Source organism: Pelophylax lessonae (assembly GCF_965119305.1).
Source record: "Pelophylax lessonae genome assembly, chromosome: 1".
NCBI classification, from domain to species: Eukaryota; Metazoa; Chordata; class Amphibia; order Anura; family Ranidae; genus Pelophylax; species Pelophylax lessonae.
In genome coordinates, this window is record NC_138768.1 from 731,601,590 (window position 1) to 731,625,426 (window position 23,837).

The window sequence follows — 23,837 nt, forward strand, 5'->3', positions numbered from 1 at the left end:
GATCACAGCACACATAGAGGATGATCATTGATCGCTTTGTAGAATTTTGGGGGGATTTTGCCGCATGATGCTGTATAGAGAAGCCGCTTAGGATGCAGCTGTGATTTGTCCCGGTGAGCATCGATATTCCGGAGACATCGCAGGAGGTCGGTGTGCCGGGATCACCTGTCGCTGAGTGAAGTGAATGGTGTATGTGACCCCCCCGGGCTTCTATGTGACTCCCCCCGGGCTTCTTCTCCTCCGCACCCCCCGGATTAGCTCGGATGATGAAGCTGAGCGGAGCGGCCAGATCTTGGGAAAAGCTTCCTCTCTGAGCCAAGTTTCCTCTCCATGGACAAAGTCCCGGCACAGGTAGGTCGGAGATTTTTGGGGTTTTCATTTCCATAAGTACCCCCAGATGCTCTCCCAGTGCAGGGAGCTGTGATGCTGCGCTGTAACCCATGGCAACCGTGTGCCATGGACCGATGATGGGGGCTGCCCACTGCTCTCTATGGGCTCCATTCATGCTGTGTTGGACAGAGTCATGGAAATGATCTCAGCTCATCATATTGGATAACTTTTTTTTTTTTACAGATAAGTGTGTTTCTGTGCTTATAAAACCCATAAAGTGTAGAGCAGAATCCCCAACAAGGGTATCCCTGCACCCTGGGGGGCTGTCTGGACCCCTCAGGCATTCTGCACAGTGCCATGCATTTCCATGGTGTAGATGGGCAAGCTGAGGGCTCTGATGTGAAAGTGGGAATGAGGACTCTAAATTAAAAGTAAGGGGGACTGAGGACTCTGTTGTGAAATGGAAGTACTGAGTACTCTGATATGAGGGGGGGGGGTAACTGTGTTTTAAGGAGATGGGGACATGAGAACTTTGTTATGAAGGGGGGTAGAGGGCTCTGATTTAAAGAAAAAAAAAGGGGGGGCTGAGGACTGTGATGTAATGGGGGAGGGGGGGGTTAAGGACCCTGATATAAAAGGTAGGGGGTGAGAACTAGGATGTGAAAGGGGGAACCATGGACTCTGATGTGAAAGGATGCAATTACTGATGACTCATTTAAAGAAAAGGGGGGGGGTCTCTAAAAACTCTTATTTAAAAGAAGGTGGGTGCATGAGAACCGTGTTTTTTAGAGGACGCTGATCTAAAAAAGGGGGAGGGGGAGCTGAAGACTGTGATGTAAAAGAGGGGGGGGGGTCAAGGCACCCTTATATAAAAGGTAGGGGGTGGAGACAATGATGGGGGGGGGCACTGATGTGAAAGGAGGCAATTGCTGATGACTCATTTAAAAGGGAGGGCAGATGAAGACTCTGGTATAAAGGGTGGAGGTTCAGGCTGAGGAATCTGATTTAAAAGGGGGACTGAGGACTTTAATTTAAAAAGGGGGGGGTGGGGGACCCTGATGTAAAAGGTGGGGGAGGGAGAACTATGATGTGAAAGGGGAACCAAGGACTCTGATGTGAATGGGGGACTAAGATGTGAAAGGAAGCAATTACTGATGACTGGTATAAAAGGGGGTGGGGTAGGACTCTGATGTGGAAGGAGGGAGTGAGTACTCTGATGTAGAAGGAGGGACTGAGGACTCTGACGTGGAAGGAGGGATTTAGGACTCTGATGTGGAAGGAGGGACTGAGGACTCTGATGGGAAAGGGCGGCAAGATCCCTGATGTAAAAGGGTGGAGTGGGGACTCTGATCTGGAAAGGGGGGGGGTGAGGACCCTGTTGTGAAATAGGGGAGGTAAGGACTCTGATGTGATGGGGTGACCAAGGTCCCTGATGTAAAAGGGTGGGATGGGAACTCTAATTTAAATGACTCATATAAAAGGGGGGGGGTGAGGACCCTGATGTGGAAGGAGGGACTGAGGACTCTGATGTGGAAGGAGGGACTGAGGACTCTGATGCAAAAGGGCGGCCGAGATCTCTGATGTAAAAGGGTGGAATTGAGACTCTGATATTGAAAGGGGTGGACGAGGACCCTGTTGTGAAATAGAGGAGGTAAGGACTCTGATGTAAAAGGGGTGACCAAGGTCCCTGAGGTAAAAGGGTGGAATGGGGACTCTGATGTGGAAAGGGGGGGGGGTGAGGACCCTGTTGTGAAATAGGGGGGTAAGGACTCTGATGTAAAAGTAGTGACCAAGGTCCCTGATGTAAAAGGGTGGAATGAGGACTCTGATTTGGAAGGGGGGGGGACGAGGACCGTGTTGTGAAATAGGGGGGTAAGGACTCTGATGTAAAAGGGGTGACCAAGGTCCCTGATGTTAAAGGGTGGAATGGGGACTCTGACTTGGAAAGGGGGGGGGGGGGTGAGGGCCCTAATCTGAAAAGGGGGAGCTGAGGACTCTGATGTGAAAGAGGGAAGCAGACTTTGATGTGAATGAGGGACTCTGATGTGAAGGAGGGGGGCTTGTGACGTAACAGAAGGACCTGATTTTAAGCTGAGGTGCCCTGAGATTATACATACATTTAAAGGGTGCCCTGAGATTATACCTACATTTAAAGGGTGCCCTGAGATTATAAATACATTTAAAGGGTGCCCTGAGATTATAAATACATTTAAAGGGTGCCCTGAGATTATACCTACATTTAAAGGGTGCCCTGAGATTATAAATACATTTAAAGGGTGCCCTGAGATAATACATACATTTAAAGGGTACCCTGAGATTATAAATACATTTAAAGGGTGCCCTGACATTATACATACATTTAAAGGGTGCCCTGAGATTATGCATACATTTAAAGGGTGCCCTGAGATTATGCATACATTTAAAGGGTGCCCTGAGATTATGCATACATTTAAAGGGTGCCCTGAGATTATACATACATTTAAAGGGTGCCCTGAGATTATGCATACATTTAAAGGGTGCCCTGAGATTATACATACATTTAAAGGGTAGAAAAGGTTGTGAATTGCTGGTGTGAAATATAAGGCAGAGAAGAGTATGGAAGAGAATTGATGTCTCTGTAATGACTGAGCTGCTTCTTCTGCCCACCACCAGTGAAGCCGGCTACAGCAGCAGGAAAGCAGCACTGTCTAGCCAAGATTACATTGCACTTGGAAGATATTTCTAACAGACCTGGGTGATATATCTGTACTGATAAACTCCTATCTCACACTACATTTGCTGCAGACATTTAGCGTTTTTGTGAACATCTAGCAGCCACCAGCTCTCAGCCCATGGCTTGCCCTGATTAGTGAGTGAACCTGCCGTTTAATACTAATTGCTGGTGCTTCTGGGCCATAATCACCTATAACTGATAATCATAGCATATTAGCATGAGTTAATCTGCACTGCCTCATTATTCCCTTTCTGAACAGCTAGGCAGAAATCTGTGCCAGGATACACAATAAAAACAGATGTGGGTCCATCATAAATATACCTTATTCAGAAGGGTGTCACTCCACTGACACACAAGATGACATTAATAAATATGGGTGCGGATGAGTCATTTAACCTTCTTTTTTGGCCAATAAAAGTTCTGTTTAGGTCGTCATAGGGCTGGTGCTCTCAGCGTCTAATCACGTATAGTTTTAAGTCACCGTTAATGGAGTGCTTGTTATGGTGTCTTTATGATCATACATATCACATGTGACAGCAGCTACTGTTTATAAGCAATGACAAGTTTAGTGCAGGCACTGAAAGGATTAGATCATGTATATACTGTGCAGTGCTCATCAGCCAGAGACACGATCAGTACAGAGCTTACTAAATGTTCTTCTCACAATTTTATCAAGCCCCAAGGATCAGTGGTAAAATATATACATTTAAAGCTTATATATAAAAATAAATATTTTCCATTTAATTATTTAGGATCAGAGATATGGATTCTTAATTTTGTTTATGATTGCCGCTGAATATTCCTTTAACTTTTCTGTATGCTTATCATTAAATATTTGTCAGTGGTCAGTTGTAAAGGAACGACCGAGTTTGATTTAATGTGTAAAGTCTAATATATACAGTATATAGCATATTTTCTCCATAGATTATCAGCTATTTATAGCACATTATCCAGTTTGCATGCAACACAAAGCAAGGCTGTGCTTAGAGATGATTTACTGTGGACAGACACTTCGGAAGCTCGCACTGCCTCTTGTGTCTTGCTAAGCATCATTCGCTTATCAATAGTCAAGATTTTATTTTTTTTAAAAACATAACATTGAATCTCGATGGCCACATGACATTGATTTAATAATGAAATGGATCCGGCTGATTTATTGTAGTGCTGTATTGTAATAATGGAAACATCTACACAGCTCCATGCATAATATGGTATAATACATTAATGCTGTTAAGCCACTACATGAAGATTGATGAATAAATACAAAACCGTCATAACCTATTTCGCTTGAAAATAAACACATGGCTATGTGGAGTTCCTGCAAAATGCCTGTCGTTTTTGAAGGCTAAGATAAGACCGTGGTTTAAACTTTTTTCTTTTGCACCATTTTTCTTCTTTTTTATCATTTTTGACTGAGCAGTAATGGTCTTGATCCACTAAATTAACTTACTCAATTTTGGGTTACTTTCAGACAGGTAATGTATTAGTATAATATAGAATTGATGGTACTGTATCTCTTCCCGTAACCTGGAACCCCCTGTTCTAGGTATTGCTACAACTTGACAATATCATTATTGTAACAACACGATTTGTTTAATTTCTCAGTATGAGGAAATACTGTGTTGAAAGTTTTCTAAGGAAAATATGTAAAAATGAGGTCTGGTGGAATCCCCTAATATCTCCAGTTGGGCAGTATGTAGTCCTTTGCATTTTTCATTGCAATAAGCTTTATGTGAATAGTTGTATCAGCAAATTTTGTTTAGCTCTAGCCACACTTGATTTAGTGTTTGATGTGGAGGATTAGATCTTCTGTAGATTTCCTCAGTAAAAGAGATTTCCCCTCACTTCCTTTCCTAGAGACAGAGAGACTAGGGAGAATCTCCAAAGGGAGCAAACACAGCAGCACAAACATATTTTAGTGTGGTCGGAAAGGTTAGAATCCTTTGAGTTGCCATTGACACACATCCTCCACATATTTTGTCCTCGTGTCATTGGGTCAGAAAACGAGAAAAAGTATCCCCAAATTGGTTATCAAGTGAAATAAAAGCTTGACAGAAGCCCTTTGCTGTTCTTGTAAAATTTTGGGTGGCTTTTAATTTTAGCAATCTTCCATGGTTGGTTAAACCAAGAATAATAGAAGAACTGAAGTGCTTAACTCTCCTAAAAAAATGCCACTCCTAGTTCCCACCAGTGTTCCTCATGTACCTACATGCCTAGGCATTCAGTCATTTAATTTCGGGTGAAGGGAAGGGTCAGACGGACATTGACTGTTTAAATTACCCACTATTAACTGATCCTAGTAAGATTTGTTAACATAAGATTATGATTACTTTTTAGTAAGTATAAGCAGGGCTTTTGTTTCAGCTGGAACTTGGTGAAACTCAGTTCCACCACCTCTGGCTCAGGTTCTCTGCTCTCTGCTCACCGCTATTACTTGTAAAGACAGAGTTATGGCTTCTGTGTTTACAAGTGACAGCTTGTCTCCCAACGGCTCCCACAGATCTGATCTCCTAAGCATCTCCTACGGGGTTCGGGAGGGGAACAAGGGGAGATGCAGGTGCCCAGGGTGGAGTGTGGATACCGACACCCCTATTGGATGATCCCCCTGCAAGTGAAAGAGGCGGAACCACCTACAGTGTGTGGGGTGGTACTACTATAGCCAGCTGGAAGCTTAATCTTAATACAGCAACAAAAGTAAGACATGTGGAAGATAATGGAGCTTTTAAAGAGGGGGGGTGGGGGCAGTGGAGGCAGAGGTCCGAGCTGAAGAGGGGGGGGGCGTGAGATGCCGATGGGGGATGCAGAAGTAGGCAGCTGTGGAGGGTGGCTCTGTGTGTAGAGCACCCTGAATTCTGCACTCTGTATGCAGAACACCCCTAAACTCTGCACTCTGTGTGTAACACACACCAACCCCCACATACTCTGCCCATTATGCACTCCTAATATTTAATGCTCCTGTATGACTCTCTCACTGTTAGAAAAATGTGACCACACCCACTATTTGATGCAGTTTGGAGGGTGTATGTGTATTGGGGCGAAGGTCGTGGTTGAGTTCCCGCACCTATTTTCGGAGAAAAAAAGCCCTGAGTATAAGTGTAAGTATTTCTGAGCAAGTTGTTTTTGCATGGGCATGCCAGAGAGGTGAATATATGAGCTCCTATTTTACAGGATGCTTTTATCTTGACTTCTTTTGTGGGTTGACTGGGTCACTTTAATCAATAAGATATAAAGATACAAAAAATACAACTTGTTTGCATCTTTTAGTCAGTATAGAAATCAACATGTACAATGTTGATTGATATGATATCAATGTACAAATACTGTACTGGCGACCCTAGCATAAGGAACAAACTATTCAGAGAAAGGAGATACAATAAGACACGTGGCCACTCACTAAAACTAGAGGAAAGGCGGTTTAACCTTAAAGTGCGTAAGGGGTTCTTCACTGTAAGAGCGGTAAGGATGTGGAATTCTCTTCCACAAGCAGTCGTATCAGCAGGGAGCATCGATAGTTTCAAAAAACTAGTAGATGGGCACCTTAGAGACAACAACATACAGGGGTATACGATGTACGGTTAAAAGCAAACACACACACACATCATAGGTTGAACTGGATGGACTGATGTCTTTTTTCAACCTCACTAACTATGTAACTATGTAACATTAAGCTATATTAATACTAAGTTTGTGTGTAGGAACGTCTCGTTTTGCCTAGTTTAAATTGCATACATTTCGGGTGAATGAAAATTTTCCAGTTGGAGGAATTTGACTGAGAAAGAGTTCAGGGTTGGACTAAATAGTACTATGTGTAATATATAATTTCTGTTTAAACCATACAGACATATTGTGGTACAGAATGGCATTGATGTGTGCCGTGGGAACAGAACTTTCAGAAGCAATGATTTTTTTTTTCCAAAACATGCATCAAAGGGTGCAGGTAAATTACTAGTCATCATGCATATTCATTAGTAAATTGTGTGTTTTGCCTGAAGTTCTCCTTTGAAAAGAATGTAGAGCACACTGTGAAACAGAATAGAGATTGCTTTTAGTTTAAAAATGTGTTTTTGCCTTTGGCCACTAATTCCAAAATAGGAAGTCCCTATGGACCATAGGAGCCTCCTTCATTATCCAGTTTTAACTGTAACCAACATCTTCTTTGTAATTAAAACATAGCTCTTCTTCTGTTCTGATGAATTAAACCTATTGAAAATCCATCATATTGGAAAAGTAGGAAGACTACAGACAGTGGGGTTGATTTACTAAAACTGGAGAGTGCAAAATCTGGCGCAGCTCTGCATAGAAAACAATCAGCTTTCAGGTTTTATTACTAGCGGAAGTTTGAAGCTAATTGGCTACCATGCACAGCCTCACTAGATTTTGCACTCACTAGTTTTAGTAAATCAACCCCACAGTTACATATCAGCAACTATTCTGGACTCAAGTTGGAATACCCATAGTACTGTATGTTTTTTGTTTTTTTTTGTTTAGTAAAATTGTTATACTAAACCAGATACTGATAGACTTAGACCCGGTTAACACTTCCACGACTTGTCAGGCGACTTGGTCGCCTGACAAGTCGTGCTCCATTCTGTGCAATGGAACCGTTCTAATCAGAGCGACTCAAGTTGCACTACTTCGGGGCGACATCGGAGCGGCTTGCATTGACTTCTATTATAGAAGTCGTTTGCAAGCCGCGATGAAGTTGTGCTGCACGGGGCGGCTCAAAGTCGGGGAGACTTGGAGTCACCCCAGTGTGAACCGGCTCTAAGACATCCTTACTTTTAGCAACTTGAATGCTGCATGTCCAACTACTTTTACCATGTTTTCCCTGATGTTTTAGTTTTGTGTGGTTTAGTATTTGGCCAATGAATCCAGCATTGATATATCCCTACCAAGCTTTTTTAGATGTGCCACTGCCATGGCTATTAAAGTACACAGGAAATACCCCTTATTTGGTATAGCAATTGTCCTTACAAGCAAACAGTAACCCAGGGTAGATTTGTAGCAACCTCCAAGCCTGCCTTCATCCAATTTTCACAGTTCCAGTGAGGCTGTATACACATAATAAGAAAAAAAAAACATTTTTGTATAATATTTGGTAACTGATTCCATCAATGATATATCCCTTCTAGAATTCCCATATTTGACCCACTGCTATGGCTGTTAAAGAAAACCTATGTAAGGGAGGTCTATGAGCTACCATAAATTGTCTCTTCCTGAAATCAAACTTACCTGGTTGGCATTGCTGATCTTCTGGCTCCAATGCTTACCACTGACCAAGAACAAGAAATCCATATCTGCATAATTCTGAATTGAAGCAAAAGAAACAGCATGACAGTCAGTTACATGTGTTTGCAGAATGAGAAGTCAGCAATGGCAGTTTCCATGTTTATCCCAAGACATGTTTTCTTTAAAGATCCAAATGTGAGTTGATCCCTAAATCGATTTATATTTTGGAAATCTAACTGAGAGAATGGCTCTGTCTTCATGGCCTTGCAGAAGTCTGCAGAGACAAAAAATAACTGCAAGGAAATCTTATCATGGAAATCTGTGAAAGAAAAAAGAGGCTGGCCAGCAATTCAACCTGGATGTGCCTACCCGAAACAGTGTTCGAAACATGGGTGATGTTGAACTAATCTTAAAAGGAAGTATGAAAATATTATATGACAGCGCTACCAGGAAAGTAATAAATAATTAAATGTAATCCTCAAATAGTGATCAATATAAAGTGCACTGGATAATAAATATGGCAATAAAAATTAATATACAGTCTATCACAATGTAAAGTGCAAAATGCTTTGTGCTGAAATATGACCATAAAAATTAATATATATATCACAATATAAAGTGCAATGAACAAAATGCTAAGTGTCAAAGTGATTCAGTGCAAAATAAAGTGCAGTCCAAAATTATAAGTCTATTAATGCATTCAAAATAAGGTGCTGGAAAAAAAGGTGCTTGAGGTGCTCCACACTGTGGTAAAAAGTGCTCCAAACTGTGGTAAAAAGTGCTCCAAACGGCCCCTTTTGGGGATCCACTCACCAGATGTTATAGGTAATCAAGCCTTAACAACCATGGACTCTCCAATACAGCCCTGTGGATGGATCCGTATGTCACCAGACGAGCCTCCAACCTTTACTAATGGTCCTTCTCGATTATATATTCAAAAGGAAGGGAAGGAGCCAAACATAGTGAAGCCCGTAGCAACTTTTATTAAGTGTAATAAGTAAAAAACTACTCACAAGCGTAAATAGGGTAGACATCGTTATAAAAACCACATGAAACGTAGCATGCGTCCAATTCCGGGATCGCTAGCTAGCTTGCGTTCCATGAGATGGAGGAAGTGACGCTGTGTGGTATGCCGTCAACAGGAAGTGCATCTACGCGTTTCGCCCGCCTTAATGGGCGTTTTCAAAGACATGTCTATGAAACAGGCATTTTTTGGGGGCTTTTTTCAGGCATTTTCAGGCATTTTTTGCAGGTGTTTGGAGGCAGGTATTGACATCTAACAAAAACGCTTGTAATCAGCCAAAAAAAGAAGCTCTTATACTTTTTTGAGCTTCAGGCATTTTGCTTCAGGCGACAAAACGCTCGTATCTGAACAGGGGCCATTGAAATGAATAGGATTTTTCTTGTTGGACGTTTGGGGACTTGAGATGAGCATTTACGAGCTGAAAAACAATCAGGTGTGAAAAGGGCCTTAGAAACCTAAAAAATACATGGAGAAAAAGCCAGAACCATGGCCTGTAAAAGCTGGCAGGCCCTGGGCAAACATTACAGTGTGTGTGCACAGCAGTATTAGAAAGCACTGTAAAGAGGTGGCAGTAGAAAGTTTCTACTTCCAGTGAAGTTGCCTTGACTTAAAACAACCATTTTCATGTGCAGACACTGTGTGGTAACTGTTAGTCATCAGATCCATATCAATGTCTCTATAGAGCCAACTTTGGTTCTAGACCAAGGCTGTATGTAGGACCTCAACTTCTGCCAAAGTATAGAATAAGCTCTGTTTATCCTGATTTTAAACCCTGCCCCTGCCATTCAAATGTCAAATACCAGGACCTCTACTGTCTACTAAAATTCTGGCATTGGATGGTAAATTGACAGGAGTTGGCACGGCCTAGAGTCCAGTGGGGTAAAAAGCAACACAGGGGTCTTCTTGTTGATGGCACTTAGAGGCACCTGTACTTAAGCTTCAGCATTGTCATTACTTTAAAAATGCTTTAGGCCAGATAAGGTCAACTTAAAAAGGGAACTTGTACTTTCATTTCCTAGCGCTGCTACAAGAAAAAAAGAAAACCATCCTGTGATGTACAACATATTATTTTTTGCTTCACAAACTAGACCTGCTCAGAAACATATCAAAGCTTTCAGATAGACCTCAGTGACTTTTCTAAGGAGAATAGTCAGGTTAAGGAATTCTCAGATATAAAATATGTGAACAATTTGGATGAGTTGAAAGGTACATTATATACAGTGAATTGTTTATTATGTTAAGGACAGAAAAATAACTTCACTTTTTTTCATTTTTTCCTGGTTTTGTAAATATGAAATATTCCATTTGGACAAACCTCCATTTTTAATCTTTTCCTATAAACAGGTGAATCTGTATGCAGCTGTTCATATGTTTACCAGGTTAACCTTAACTGATTTGCTGAAAAAAAAAACCCTATTATTTATAGTGTTAAATACCTGAAGCTCACATTACACACAATTGCTCCCTTTCTCTCTCATACACTCACACACACACCTAAAACTGCCTCCGTGCCATCTATGTTCAGGAAGTAAAATAAAATAATAAATAATATGGTTGCATAAGTGTACACACCTTTAAACCAATACTTTGTTGAAGCACCTTTTGATTTTATTACAGCACTCAGTCTTTTTGGGTATGAGTCTATCAGCATGGCGCATCTTGACCTGTCAGATTGCGAGGGCATGTACTGTTCACAGCCCTCTTCAGATCACCCCACAGATTTTAAATCAGATTCAGGTCTGGGCTCTGGCTGGGCCATTCCAAAACTTCAATCTTCTTCTGATGAAGCCATTTCTTTGTTGATTTAGATGTATGCTTTGGGTTGTTGTCATGCTGAAAGATGAAATTCCACTTCATGTTCAGATTTCTAGAAGAAACCTGAAGGTTTTGTGACAATATTGACTGGTATTTGAAACTGTTCATAATTCCCTCTACCTTGACTAAGGCTCCTCTTCCAGCTGAAGAAAAACAACCCCAAAGCATGATGCTGCCACCACTATGCTTCACTGTGGGTATGGTGTTCTTTTGGTAATGTGCAGTGTTGTTTTTACGCCAAATATATCTTCTGGAAGGTGGAGGAACGCAAGGTCACTAACATCCACCAGTTCCGTGATGTCATCATGGAGTAGTGGAAGAGGACACCAGCAGTAACCTGTGAAGCTCTGGTGAACTCCATACCCAAGAGGGTTAAGGCAGTGCTGGAAAATAATGGTGGCAAAATATTGACACTTTGGGCCCAATTTGGACATTTCCACTTAGGGGTGTACTCACTTTTGTTGCCAGCGATTTAGACAATAATAGCTGTGTGTTGATTTATTTTGAGGGGACAACAAATTTACACTGTTATACAAGCTGTACACTCACTAATTTACATCGTAGCAAAGTGTCATTTCTTCAGTGTTGTCACATGAAAAGTTATAATAAAATATTTACAAAAATGCGAGGGGTGTACTCACTTTTGTGAGATACTGTATGTTTTTTCTGCCAAGGGAACGAGCATTTTTAAGCCAAGTGTGCATTGAATCATTCAGTGTAAATCTGTAGGAATCTCTTTGTTTAAAACAGGTAAAAGGTACTGACATGTTAATATAAAAAGAGCACATCATTATGCTGCAGTTAGTGTTGCCAATTAGTACTTCTGATATTCCAAAAAAGCATGATGACGTCACACGCCCCGTCCATGCCACTATGTGTTTCATCTCAAACAGACATCAGCTGTGGGGGTCAGCCGCTGTATTTGAAAGCTGATATTTAATTCACTTTAGGGAGCAATATTATTGTATTATAACCTTTACTATAACTTCCCCTTAATGATATTAATATTTGCAAAAGTGTAAAAACATGATTTAAAAAGAAAACAAAACCTTTCACCTGGGAAGATGTATTTTTCAAACACCAAAGAATTTATCTCATCCACTTACTGTAACTGCACATGTGTTTGACTTATTTTAAAAGCAGAAAAAATAGACACTTACAGCAAAAAATTATATATTCACTGAAAAATAGGTGAAAACTGTGTGGATGCTATGGGTTATAGCTTTATTTCATCATATTATGCATAGTATTTATTTATTTTTAGTTGAGCTTATTCTTGTGTAAGTTTAATTATACAATGCATGTTTTCAAGAATTTCAAGAAATGGTGAATTCTCTCCAGACTTTCTGTTTCTCTTACATTAATGTTACCTATGAACTTCAGGAGATATCAACATTCAAGTTTTAGTGTATGTAGCTTTTATCTAATGATACTAATATATTCAATATATTTACATGTTTTCAAAAAGAGGTAAGTTTTAATTTTACTAACATATATTTCTGCAAAACTGCATCTCTCCGAAAAGCACAACCCAGATTAGAATATCAAAGGAACTTAAAACAGCATGAACTTCTTCAGACTTGAGAATGAGATTAAAGTTTAGGATCTGTGTGGCCATAGTTGTAATTTTACATTTGCTTTGCATCTAGAGAAAGTTTGGAAAAAGAAGACATGCTTGAAATAAAAACTGTGCTTCCCAAATCTAACTATAACTATGAATGCCATAATAGCAACATCGATCTTAATACACACCCTAATAAAATATTATTATTGTTGCCCTGTTTTGTTGCCACCGTGGGTTTACCACACCAAGTAATATCCTTTTTTCCGAGGAAAAATATGTAAAGTACACAACAGTGGCTGCTTTACAAAGTTTGTAGTCCCTATGTTAATGTATTCTAGCGCACACGCATGGCCATTGCTCCATTTGTCTCTGGTACCTGAGGACCGACACAAATGTTATTGCTTAATCTTAATTTGTAATCCTAAATTGGTTGTAAAGGTTTAAGGTTTTTTATCTTATTACATTCTCTGTATTATGGTAAAAAAAACTTCCATGGTTAGCTATCCCTCCAACCCCCCTAAATACTTACCTAGGCCCGATCTGGATCCCGCAATGTGGTTCTTGGAAAAGCTTTTTGTGTAAATTAAATGCAAAATGATTTGAAGGTAAAGTGATGCCTTCCTTATAGTGTTTTCAATGTGGTGGTCCTTGTCTACTCAATAATCCGACCTGGCATCTAAAACACTGAAGTATTTATTACCAGCCTGCTTGCTGGCTATGTCTTCCAGTACAGGCATTTGATTGTGCTACCAATTTACAGCCTGAATTAATGTAAGTCTTTGGGGTTCAGTTAGAGTCACTGCTCACCTGTGCATGGTTATTCAACTAATATCACACCTGTTTTCTATACTATAGGAACTGCTTATCTGATAATATACATTCTTGTACACAATAAGGTTATCAAACCTACTGGTATTAGCTGAATTTACATCAGGACTATCTTTAACTTGAGGAAAAAGGGGCAGCTGTGTGGGGCCCAAAGCAGCTGTTCTTGAGCGTGTGCCAGAATACTGGGGCAGGCTTGGACAGTGGGCAGTCACATGATTATATTATGCACAGAAAGGAGGGGGAGTCAGGAACGGGAGAACTGGCTGGCTGGCCAGCCAAGAAACCCAGTAGACTACATTGGGACTGTGCTGTAGGAACTTTCTATCTGGGGCCATGTTACTGGGGGAACTTCTTAATGCAGACAGCTTGGTGATTTTTTTCAAATTTTGAGCTGTGTGTGGGTAACCTAAAGGGGGCAGTTCCAGTTCCCTATGTGGTGAAGTGGGCTTTTGGGGTTACGGTGTATAGAGAACTATGTGCTGCTCTTCAGTTGGCAGAGGAGGATGGAGGGAGTCTGGGAGCAGCAGCAACACCACCCCCCCTACAGGTACCACAGAGCCCAGCCTGTTCTCTGACCTAATATGGGGAGCTACTTCTTTTGAAAATGTCAGCTGCCTGGCTGCCAAGCTAAGTCAACCTGAGACAAAGCATGCTGATCCAGAGTTCTGACTTCGATGGCTGCATACTTGTTATGACATTTCCTGCAGCCAGGCAAGCAGGCCCTGATGTAAGTGGGAACTCTGAAGTATAGGAAAATGCTGTGGGCTGCAACCATTCAGTCAGCAGTAAGGATGCACAGAAACCCCTAGCAACCAATCAGTGAGTGGTAAGGATGTGATGTAACCTCAAGCAACCAATCAGTGAGCAGTAAGGTTTTTCAGTAACCTCTAGCAACCAATCAGGGAGTGGTAAGGATGTGAAGCAACCTCTAGCAACCAATGAGCAAGCAGAAATAATGTGCTGTAACCTCTAACAACTAATCAGCGAACCGTAATGTGTGCTGTAACCTCTAGCAATCAGTCAATGAGGGGTAATGATATTTTGTAACCTCTGGCAACTAAGTCACAATCGCTGCCTGATCTGCTGTAGTAAACTGGTTTTGAGTCTAGTTGCTATTTAGTGTATGTCTCAGAGCAGGTGGAGACCAAAATTGCATGTGGGGGGTGTGGATGGCAAGAAAATGTTTGCCCAGAGTACAAACAATATTAAAGATGACGATGCTTTGCATTTTAAAAACATTTTATTGACAGTACCAGCTGTAATGATTGAAAGCACAGAGAGGCATCTGAGCATCAGCACTAGGTTGGCCATTCTGTTTACAATCTCGACAAGTCAGGCTGTGCACTGTTTGTACACCCAGTTGCCCTCCCACATATCCAGAACATTGTGAATGGTAGGTTTGACTGACCAAAATGCATTCACATCTATATGTGCACTGTGCATTTGTTTTTTCCTTGCTTTAGTTTCTATCATGCTGATGTATTTTAAATGATAAGCCTCTTGATAGTAACAAGAGATCATGCAGCAATACCCTGCACATGTTTGGAGTGACACATCTCAGCACAGTGATTTCTCCCAACCTTTATCCCTAAAACATATATTCAAATAACAGCATCATGCTCATTGAATTGAAGATGAGATCAGCATCTTCAATATTTTTAATCCACTGAAAGCTTTTTTATTGTCCCAGTTCATGGTAGGTGATAGCGTTCTTGCAACATTTGATTTTGGTTAAGCAAAAGCTTGATGCATAACCTATGCTTCACAAATCCAACAACACTTAGGACAGTTTTGGCCCTATTGTTATACAAACATAACCATAAAATTTTATACGGTTCACTTTGTAAGTGTCACCTAGTATTCAGTAGCATGTACGTCACGATGGTGATGACTGCAGGATAAACGGGCTCTTGTAACATTATTGACAATTCTTTACTGGTATGTAGGTATTAAGCATTAGAAATAATGTTTTTTAGTGTTTTTTTTATTTATTTATTTATATTAAGTGGTGCCGATACTGTATTGTGACATAACCAACGAGTGATTAGCAGGATTTCAACACAGTGACCATCTTAGCAGTTGGAAATGTATTTTGAATGTTTTTTTCAACCCAAATAGAATAGGAATGAGTCAATTAACAGTTCTTCATTTATTCCTTCTATGTTTTCTCCAATTTGATATCACATAGGAGTTCTTCAGGGTTGAAGAAGCCAATAGCTAATGGCTGTCGTTTCCTTTTATGCTCTTCAGTTTTGACCTCTTGTTATGGTGATTAATATTAGACACAATGCATTTATATGTACTATGGCTTTGGATGAGGCCAATCATAGCTACTTGTATTCAGACTATATTTGTACCATGTATCTTTTATGTATTGTAAAAAAAAAAAAATAAATAAAATAAAAATGTTGTTAAAATAAAAAAAGAAAAGGAAAATCTGGAAAAAATATGTTTAAACTAATGATTAATAATTTGATTGTGCAAAGTAGTTCACATATGACCTAATTCTCAAAAAGCAGTACATAGAAGGAAAATTAATTGGCTACATTGTCAATTGAATCCCAATGTATGAACATTAAGGGTCCACCTTTCATGACTTCTAAAGCAGAACATTTCACCCAAAAGATCATAGTACCCTGGTAGCCTTCCTACTGCCCAACTGGCCTCAGATCAGAATATTTTTGATTATATTTAAGTCTCAACATTTACCACCGTTTTACCATGTTTTTTTTCCCCTATGTTTCCATAGTTAACTAGTGGCAGGTATTCACATTAAACTAGACTTGTTTAGAAATGTTGAACAATTTTCACCAGTTATTCAAGTGGCTTTCAAAATTATGAGTGTTGGCAACACATTTATTGCAGATTATAGCTAATAGTACTGTAGTAACCAACATTCAGGTGGGCTTGTTTAGGAATGTTCAATATGTTTTATCATTGATTGAACGCTACTCTCATTTGAAATTAGGAAGCCACTCTGAAGGCACGCCACCACTACTGTAGTGATACAGCGCTATTTATTTTACAGGCACGTTGTTACATTATATACCTGTATACCATCACTGATCATTCAAATTAAACACAAATTCAATAGATTAATAATGTTCATAAAACATAGGAAACAATTTTCCTTACACTGAGCTGCAGAGTTTATTCCTCCTTGGACCCCTGTTGAGAGAACTGTTCTTTTTTTTTTCAATTCTTTATTTATAGACTGTAACTAGATTACTGAAATTTAACAGACCATGACATATACAAGTCATGGAAGGAATATTCTATATTGTCTTCCCATAGAAACATAGCATACTGTACATGCTCTTCAATCTGTCATGTAATTTGCAGTAAAATCTTTAGTAAGAAAGGGAAATTACTGTTTTTATCCAGCCATAGATTGAAAGAAAGTAACAGTCTACTGGCCGTGATTGTCTCATAGAATCCTCTTTGTTTAAATTGAGTAACAAATAACCAGAGAAATGGGAAAAAGACAAAACAAAAAAAAAAAATAAAGGAATTAGGATCCAGGGTTGTTCATTGCTAGAGTTTGGAACAATAATATTGGTCAGAGAATTGTCTGAAAGCTGCCCAAGAAGCTACTTGATTTCATCTTCTGTAAAGTGACTCCAGTCTCAACCTATTTAAACTAATGGTCTATGGGGTGGAACTAAGCCATTTTGAAAAAGATGAGCAGCTTTCAATTCATACTGCTGTAAAACAGCTCATTAGAGGTAATTTGAGCCCAAAAACCTCCACTGCATTTTGGGGTTTGTGTCGCTGAAAGATGGGAAGATGGGTTTCCTATTTTCCCTTGCAAAATGAGCAAAACTGTTTAAAATCAGTTTTTCCTATTGCCTGTCATTGTGAAGCCAAATGCATCTCCGCCCACACCATATGATTGACAATGCACTACTGTTTTCTAACTTTTCTAGCATTGATCTTCTTCCCTGCATGGAGGGATGACAAGTGAGTACATTCAGAGTAAGGATGAGGTTACGCATTTACACTATAAAACTGGCAAGGTTTTTTTTGCTACAAATCCTGTATAATTACTTTATTGACTGCACATGTGTACACAATAAAATTTTTCTGATATGCCTATCAGAGCTTGTATAGTATAGTATAGTATAATATTTATTTGCTAGAAATGAAACATTCATAAATGTGCAATTGTGTCTGGTCTCCCCACAGCACTGATGGAAGGGGTAGTTTAGCAGCCACTTGCACATCATTAGGCTCCTTAAAGCGGAGTTCCGGCCTCAAAATGTTTTTCCGATAAAAATACCCCCGGGACAGTCAGGGCTAGTGCATTTCAGCAACGATAGCCTCTGAAATTTCCCCAGGTTCACTTACCTTTTAGAAGAAATACTTACCTTGAAAATGTCTTGTCCAGCGCTGCCATCTCAGGTGTGGGCAGCTGAAGCCAGAGCATCCTCTTCTGTGTCCTCTTCGGTGACGTTGGAGTCCCAGAGTGCCCTGCACCGGCCCTGCTTGTCACTCCCAGTGCAGCTTCTGGGCATGCCCAGAAGCTGTTTAGCAGGGAATGACGCGCCTGCACCAGAAGTGAGGAGCAGGTCCGATGTAGGCACATTGAGTCAGTGCCATCTTAAGAGCCTTATAGGCCCCTGGGCAATGCAGTGCACTGGGGCCCCCTGCCTACACAATCACCCACGAGAATATACTACAAGAGAGTACAACTACTACCTGGAGTATATACCTTACTATATACATATTAAAGGTAACACTATATACTACAAGAGACTCTTGTACTATATATTGGTCCCTGTAATATGTATATAGACTATATACTACAAGAGAGTACAACTACTACCTGGAGGATATATACCTTACTATATACATATTACAGGGACCAATATATAGTAAGGTATATCCTCCAGGTAGTTGTTTCTTGTGTCGATGGAGAGAGAGTGTCAAAAACAAAGAAAATCAAGCAGCCTGGGTGGAAGAGGGGGTAAGGAGGAGGGGGGCAGGAGGGGGGTGGAGGAGGGGGCAATGAGGAGGGGGGAGGAGAAGGTGGAGGACCGAGGAGGGGATGCCATCATACATTTGAGGAGTTTAAAGACAAGTCTATATACAGAGTACATATACAGTCAAATAAACTCAATATGTTTTTGTGTGTTTACTTACTGTACCTCCAGGCACAGCACCAGGGCTCTGCTGCCAATGGCTCTCTCTCTGTCTCCACTCTCCAGGGAGACACAACAAGCCCTGCCTCAGCGGTGTCTCCTATCCAGGCTGTCAGTGTCACTGTCTGACATGACACACCACTTCAGGACAGCAGGTATGCTGGCTGAGGCTGTCCGTGTAACTTGCAGCATGGATGATCGTGGGAGGGACCAGGCAGGCACCACAGAGTCTGGGAGAGACAGACAGGTCACAAACTGATCATAGAGGTGTGGGCTGCCTCTTTCACTGGAAGGAGAGGAGGAGAGAGAGAGTGACTTTCAGGAGGAGAGAGAGAGTGACTCACTACTGTCAGTCAGGACAGATGAGTCGGGCAGTGTATTTCTACAGCCGCGGCGCCTCCACACTCAGTACAGGCTGTACAGTAAAGGAGGCGGCGGTGGGAGAGGTGACGAGAAGCGGCCCTGGCTACACTATAATCTAGTAATCTGGATTCTGGCCTGTTGGGGGACAGTAATTGCAACCATGTGTGTGGGGCCCCTTGGCAAGTGGGGCCCCCGGGCAAACGCCGGGTATGCCCATTGGAAAAGACGGCCCTGCATTGAGTCCTGGGAGTAATGAAGTTCGGCTTCCAGGAGTCAATGCAAGAAGGAAGTCACGGCGCCAGCCACGGCCGCAGAGGGAGGAAGTGGAAGGAAGGTAAAGTATATTTTCTTCAAAAACAAGGTAAGTAAAGCAAAAAAAAAAAAAATTGTGATTATCCAATTCTTTTTCAGGTTACTAACGGATGTCAAATTTTCGTTTTGAGGCTGGAACTCCACTTTAAGCCATGCTCACGCCCTCCTTCATGGTCTCCTTGTAGCCAGATTTTCTACACATGGTTGCAGGAAAGAAGATCGCTCCATTTTTGGTCGTTCCATTTTTTTTCCATTTTTGGTCAGCTTTAGAATAGTCAAGGTGATGGAATCCAGCACTTATTAGGATATGTTTTGTTATATTTTTACATTTCTTAGTTGGGTATCATAATATAAAATGCTCTTTTTTGTTATATTTTGTTATACCTGTATTCCTAACTTTCTTAGTTGCGTATCTTAATATAAAAGGCTTGCTCTTTTTATATTATTGTTTTATATATAAATATATGTTGATTAAACATGATACAGAGCTCTGTACGTGGCTCATTTAAGCCAAAAAAAAAAAAGCAGTAAAGCCAAATGGCATCAAAGGAAGTGGACGAAATGCAAAGTGTACAGTAATTCAGGGGTTGTGGAGGTGGGCTGTAAGGTGTGATGACCTTGCATTTCTAATAACTGTTTAGATAAGGTATCAGCAACGTAGGGAGCATATTGTTTTGTCTGACCTTTGCATTTGCGTTTTGAGAAGAAAAAGTAAGCAAGTACTTTTTATTATTACCACACATTGATAACATTATTTACACGACAGTGATCTTTTTCCTTGTATATAAAAAATAAATTAAAAATATTTCTTTTAAGTAAGATAACCTATGCATTTATACATTGTCGCCATAGAATTTTCAATATCCTGGACTATAATGGTACTTTATGTTCCTTCTAAAATGACATGAAAACATATGACTGTATTTTATAACTTAGCTGTGATCTTTACTACTATATAATTTACCGGTAGAATATTTTCTTAAAGTAATATTTGTCAAAAATGTAAATGTAGAAATTGCAGATATATTATATAGCTGTACTCCTAGAATGTGTAAGCTGTGTTAAAGTAAATCACATCCATTTTCTGTGCCATCCTATGCAATGTGTATTCATGAAAATGGTATGCTTTATGAGACTAATAACTGGTCTAAAATATTTATGATAAAATATGAAAAATGAGAACTGATTTATAATTAGTTTTTAGTGGCATTTATCTTTGGAATACATAGAGAGGGCAGTGTCTCCCAGAGGAAAATAATATTAGACTTGCAAAAGGCAACCAAATGGATTTCCAGCAAATGTTTGCATAGGAAATGTTAGCCATTATAAAATGGATTACCTGCCAAACCTGAGTGGAACTTAGTATGGAAAAGCCTGCTTTTACTGTTTGCTGTTGTGTATCTTATTTGGGTATTGGTCATATATTTTGAAATGTTTTTATTACATCTTGATGAAAAAGCCCATGTCAGAAAAAATATAATAAAAGCTATTCAAATTGTGTAACTTTATATTCCTTTTTTGCTTGCTACATTGCATGCATATAAAAGGAAAGCTCTAAAGACTTACAAAGTGCCTATGCTGTACAAGCCTTTTTAGCCCACCCCTGTGGGCATTCAACGGTGGGAATTAACTTTTGAAAAACTTATAGCAATAATAGAGTCTTAGAATTTTAAAAACTGGTTAAATGGTAGCTCAGCAAGTGTATTTATTATTAAAAATCTATTTTATAGCAGTACCTTTGACATCAGCCTGTCAGGGAGTCGATAAAATCACAAAAGAATAAACCTGTAAAGCAGGGGTACTCAACCTTTTGAAGAGCAAGGGCCACTTAAAAGTTTGGTAACCGGTTGCAGGCCATAATGAAAGTAAATTGTTCAGAATTTCAATTTTTTTTTGGTGGATGGATCCAATTCCGTATTTTTTTTTGGATTGGATCGGATTGGAGGTAGGCGGGTATAAACAGACACAAATCCTTTTACATCCATTGCTCCAAAGAGGTGAATGGAGGGTCCGATCTGGTCTACTTAAAAAAACAGGCGGACCCAATCAGACTGATTGCGCGAAAGGGGCCCAAGGCTGCTTTCATACTGATGTGCTGCTGTTTTCCCTGCACTATGGGTGCAGTGCAGTGCACCTGGGCTTACCTGTGGGTTAGCTGGGCTTTGCCATGGACTTCTATTATATCTTGCAGATGTGGTGAACTTTCGGAAAGCACACCTCCTGCATTGAGGAGTTTTGGTGCACTTTCAGAAAGAGCACCAAACCCACAGCATATAATAGAAGTACATGGCTCAGTGCAGCTAAATCACAGATGCACTATGCTGCACCTGCAGATCAGTGTGAAAGCAGCCTAATGATGAGTGCAAACCTCTGATGTTATGGCCATTGCTGTGATTGCTGTAATGCCCAAACTGTGATAATCGTTAACTGACCTTCCTTCACTTTTTGCATCCCCAGGAATCTACATCTGTAGAAAATGCTGCTGTCCCAGGCAGAGTGCATTTGGTATCACTCTGCCTGGCACAGGAGCTGATGCTATAGAGGAAGCATCAGCTTGCTCCCTCTGCAGCTGCTTGCTTCCTCTACCACTGGCTCCATCCAAAACACTGATGCTCTGGGATGGGTGGTTGGCAGCTCACATTCTGGGCTTGCTGATCCACAATCCCAGAGCAGGAGGCCGCGGGCCACATCAGAGGTCTCCACAAGCCACTGGTTGGGAACTCCTGCTATAAAGGAAACAATTTTACACATGATGAAAAACGAATTTATGCAGCGCTAGCTCAAATAAAGTGTAAAGTGCTGTGATATAAATACAATATTCAATATTTTACAAAACAGTGAACACAATCTTTTTGGGCTGCAGTGAACACAATCTTTTTGGGCTGCAGTGAACACAATCTTTTTGGGGTGCAGTGAACAAAATCTTTTTGGGGTGCAGTGAACACAATCCTTTTTGGTGTGCAGTGAACACAATCTTTGTGGGGTGCAGTGAACAAAATCCTTTGTGGGGTGCAGTGAACACAATCTTTTTGGGGTGCAGTGAACAAAATCCTTTTTGGGGTGCAGTGAACAACATCCTTTTTGGGGTGCAGTGAACACAATCTTTTTGGGGTGCAGTGAACAAAATCCTTTGTGGGGTGCAGTGAACACAATCTTTTTGGGGTGCAGTGAACACAATCTTTTTGGGGTGGAGTGAACAACATCCTTTTTGGGGTGCAGTGAACAAAATCCTTTTTGGGGTGCAGTGAACAAAATCATTTTTGGGGTGCAGTGAACACAATCTTTTTGGGGTGCAGTGAACACAATCTTTGTGGGGTGCAGTGAACACAATCTTTTTGGGGTGGAGTGAACAACATCCTTTTTGGGGTGCAGTGAACAACATCCTTTTTGGGGTGCAGTGAACACAATCTTTTTGGGGTGCAGTGAACACAATCTTTGTGGGGTACAGTGAACAGAATCTTTGTGGGGTGCAGTGAACACAATCTTTGGGGGGTACAGTGAACACAATCTTTGTGAGGTGCAGTGAACACAATCTTTGTGGGGTGCAGTGAACACAATCATTGTGGGGTGCAGTGAACTCAATCTTTGTGGGGTACAGTGAACACAATCTCATACTGAAGGTTTGAGGGTGCTGCCTGTTCCATACTCCCCCTACTCCTCATCTAGCCTTTTAGGGGTACAAACAATAGTAATTGGGGCCTAGTGTGGTTGTGTACGGCTGTAAGGTGTGATGACCTTGCATTTCTAATAACTGTTTAGATAAGGTATCAGCAACGTAGGGAGCATATTGTTTTGTCTAGCTCAAATAAAGTGTAAAGTGCTGTGATATAAATACAATATTCAATATTTTATAAAGTGCACACTGTATGATCAAATGTAAAAAAGTGCTATGTGCTAAAAAAATCTCTGAGCAATAACAAATAAATAAATATATAGATAAATATATTAGTGCACAATAAACAAAATAGGTGGTTAGAAATAGTCCAAATAAATATTCAGTGCTTGAAAAGAGTCCTTAAAGTGATCCAATTAAGGTGCCAAGGTGCCAAATAATTAAGGTGCTTGCAGAGTGATATGGTGCCCCTCAAGGTTCCCCACTCACCAGATTGCAGATAATATTAGACCTTCAAAATTATTGCACATTGCCCGGGATTAGTGTTGAGCGAACACGGACTGTATTATTCGTGTTCGTACCGAATAATTGGATTTTTTGTACCCGAACACGGACACGGACACTTTACTGTATGTTCGGGTAAAAATCCGTGTTCGGTCGTTTTATTTCCGGGTTTTGCATGCTTTGGCGCTCTTTTCATGGCGGGCTTTCAACAGCCAATCAACAATCGTTTAACTGGTGTGCCTTAAGCCATCCCAGCCATGCCTGCAAATGTCTCAGTAGCTGTGATTGGCCGTCTGAAGCATGTGACCAAGTCTTTATAAGTTCGAGGCAGCCGCAGCGGCGTCATTATGCTGCTTAGATTCAGGGACAGAGCACACATCAACGTGCTGGCTGCTGATTAG

The 23,837-nt window shown here is 40.6% G+C and overlaps 1 protein-coding gene across 3 annotated transcripts in view; it reads left to right on the plus strand.

The window, feature by feature from the left end:
* Positions 1-226: 226 nt before the first annotated feature.
* SGCZ (sarcoglycan zeta) overlaps positions 227-23,837 on the plus strand; it is a 1,591,429-nt gene continuing 1,567,818 nt past the window's right edge. For all 3 annotated transcript variants that reach the window (XM_082244044.1, XM_082244043.1, XM_082244045.1), the window contains exon 1: positions 227-351. The gene's annotated coding sequence lies outside the window, so the exon portion shown is untranslated. The remainder of the gene's footprint in view (positions 352-23,837) is intronic.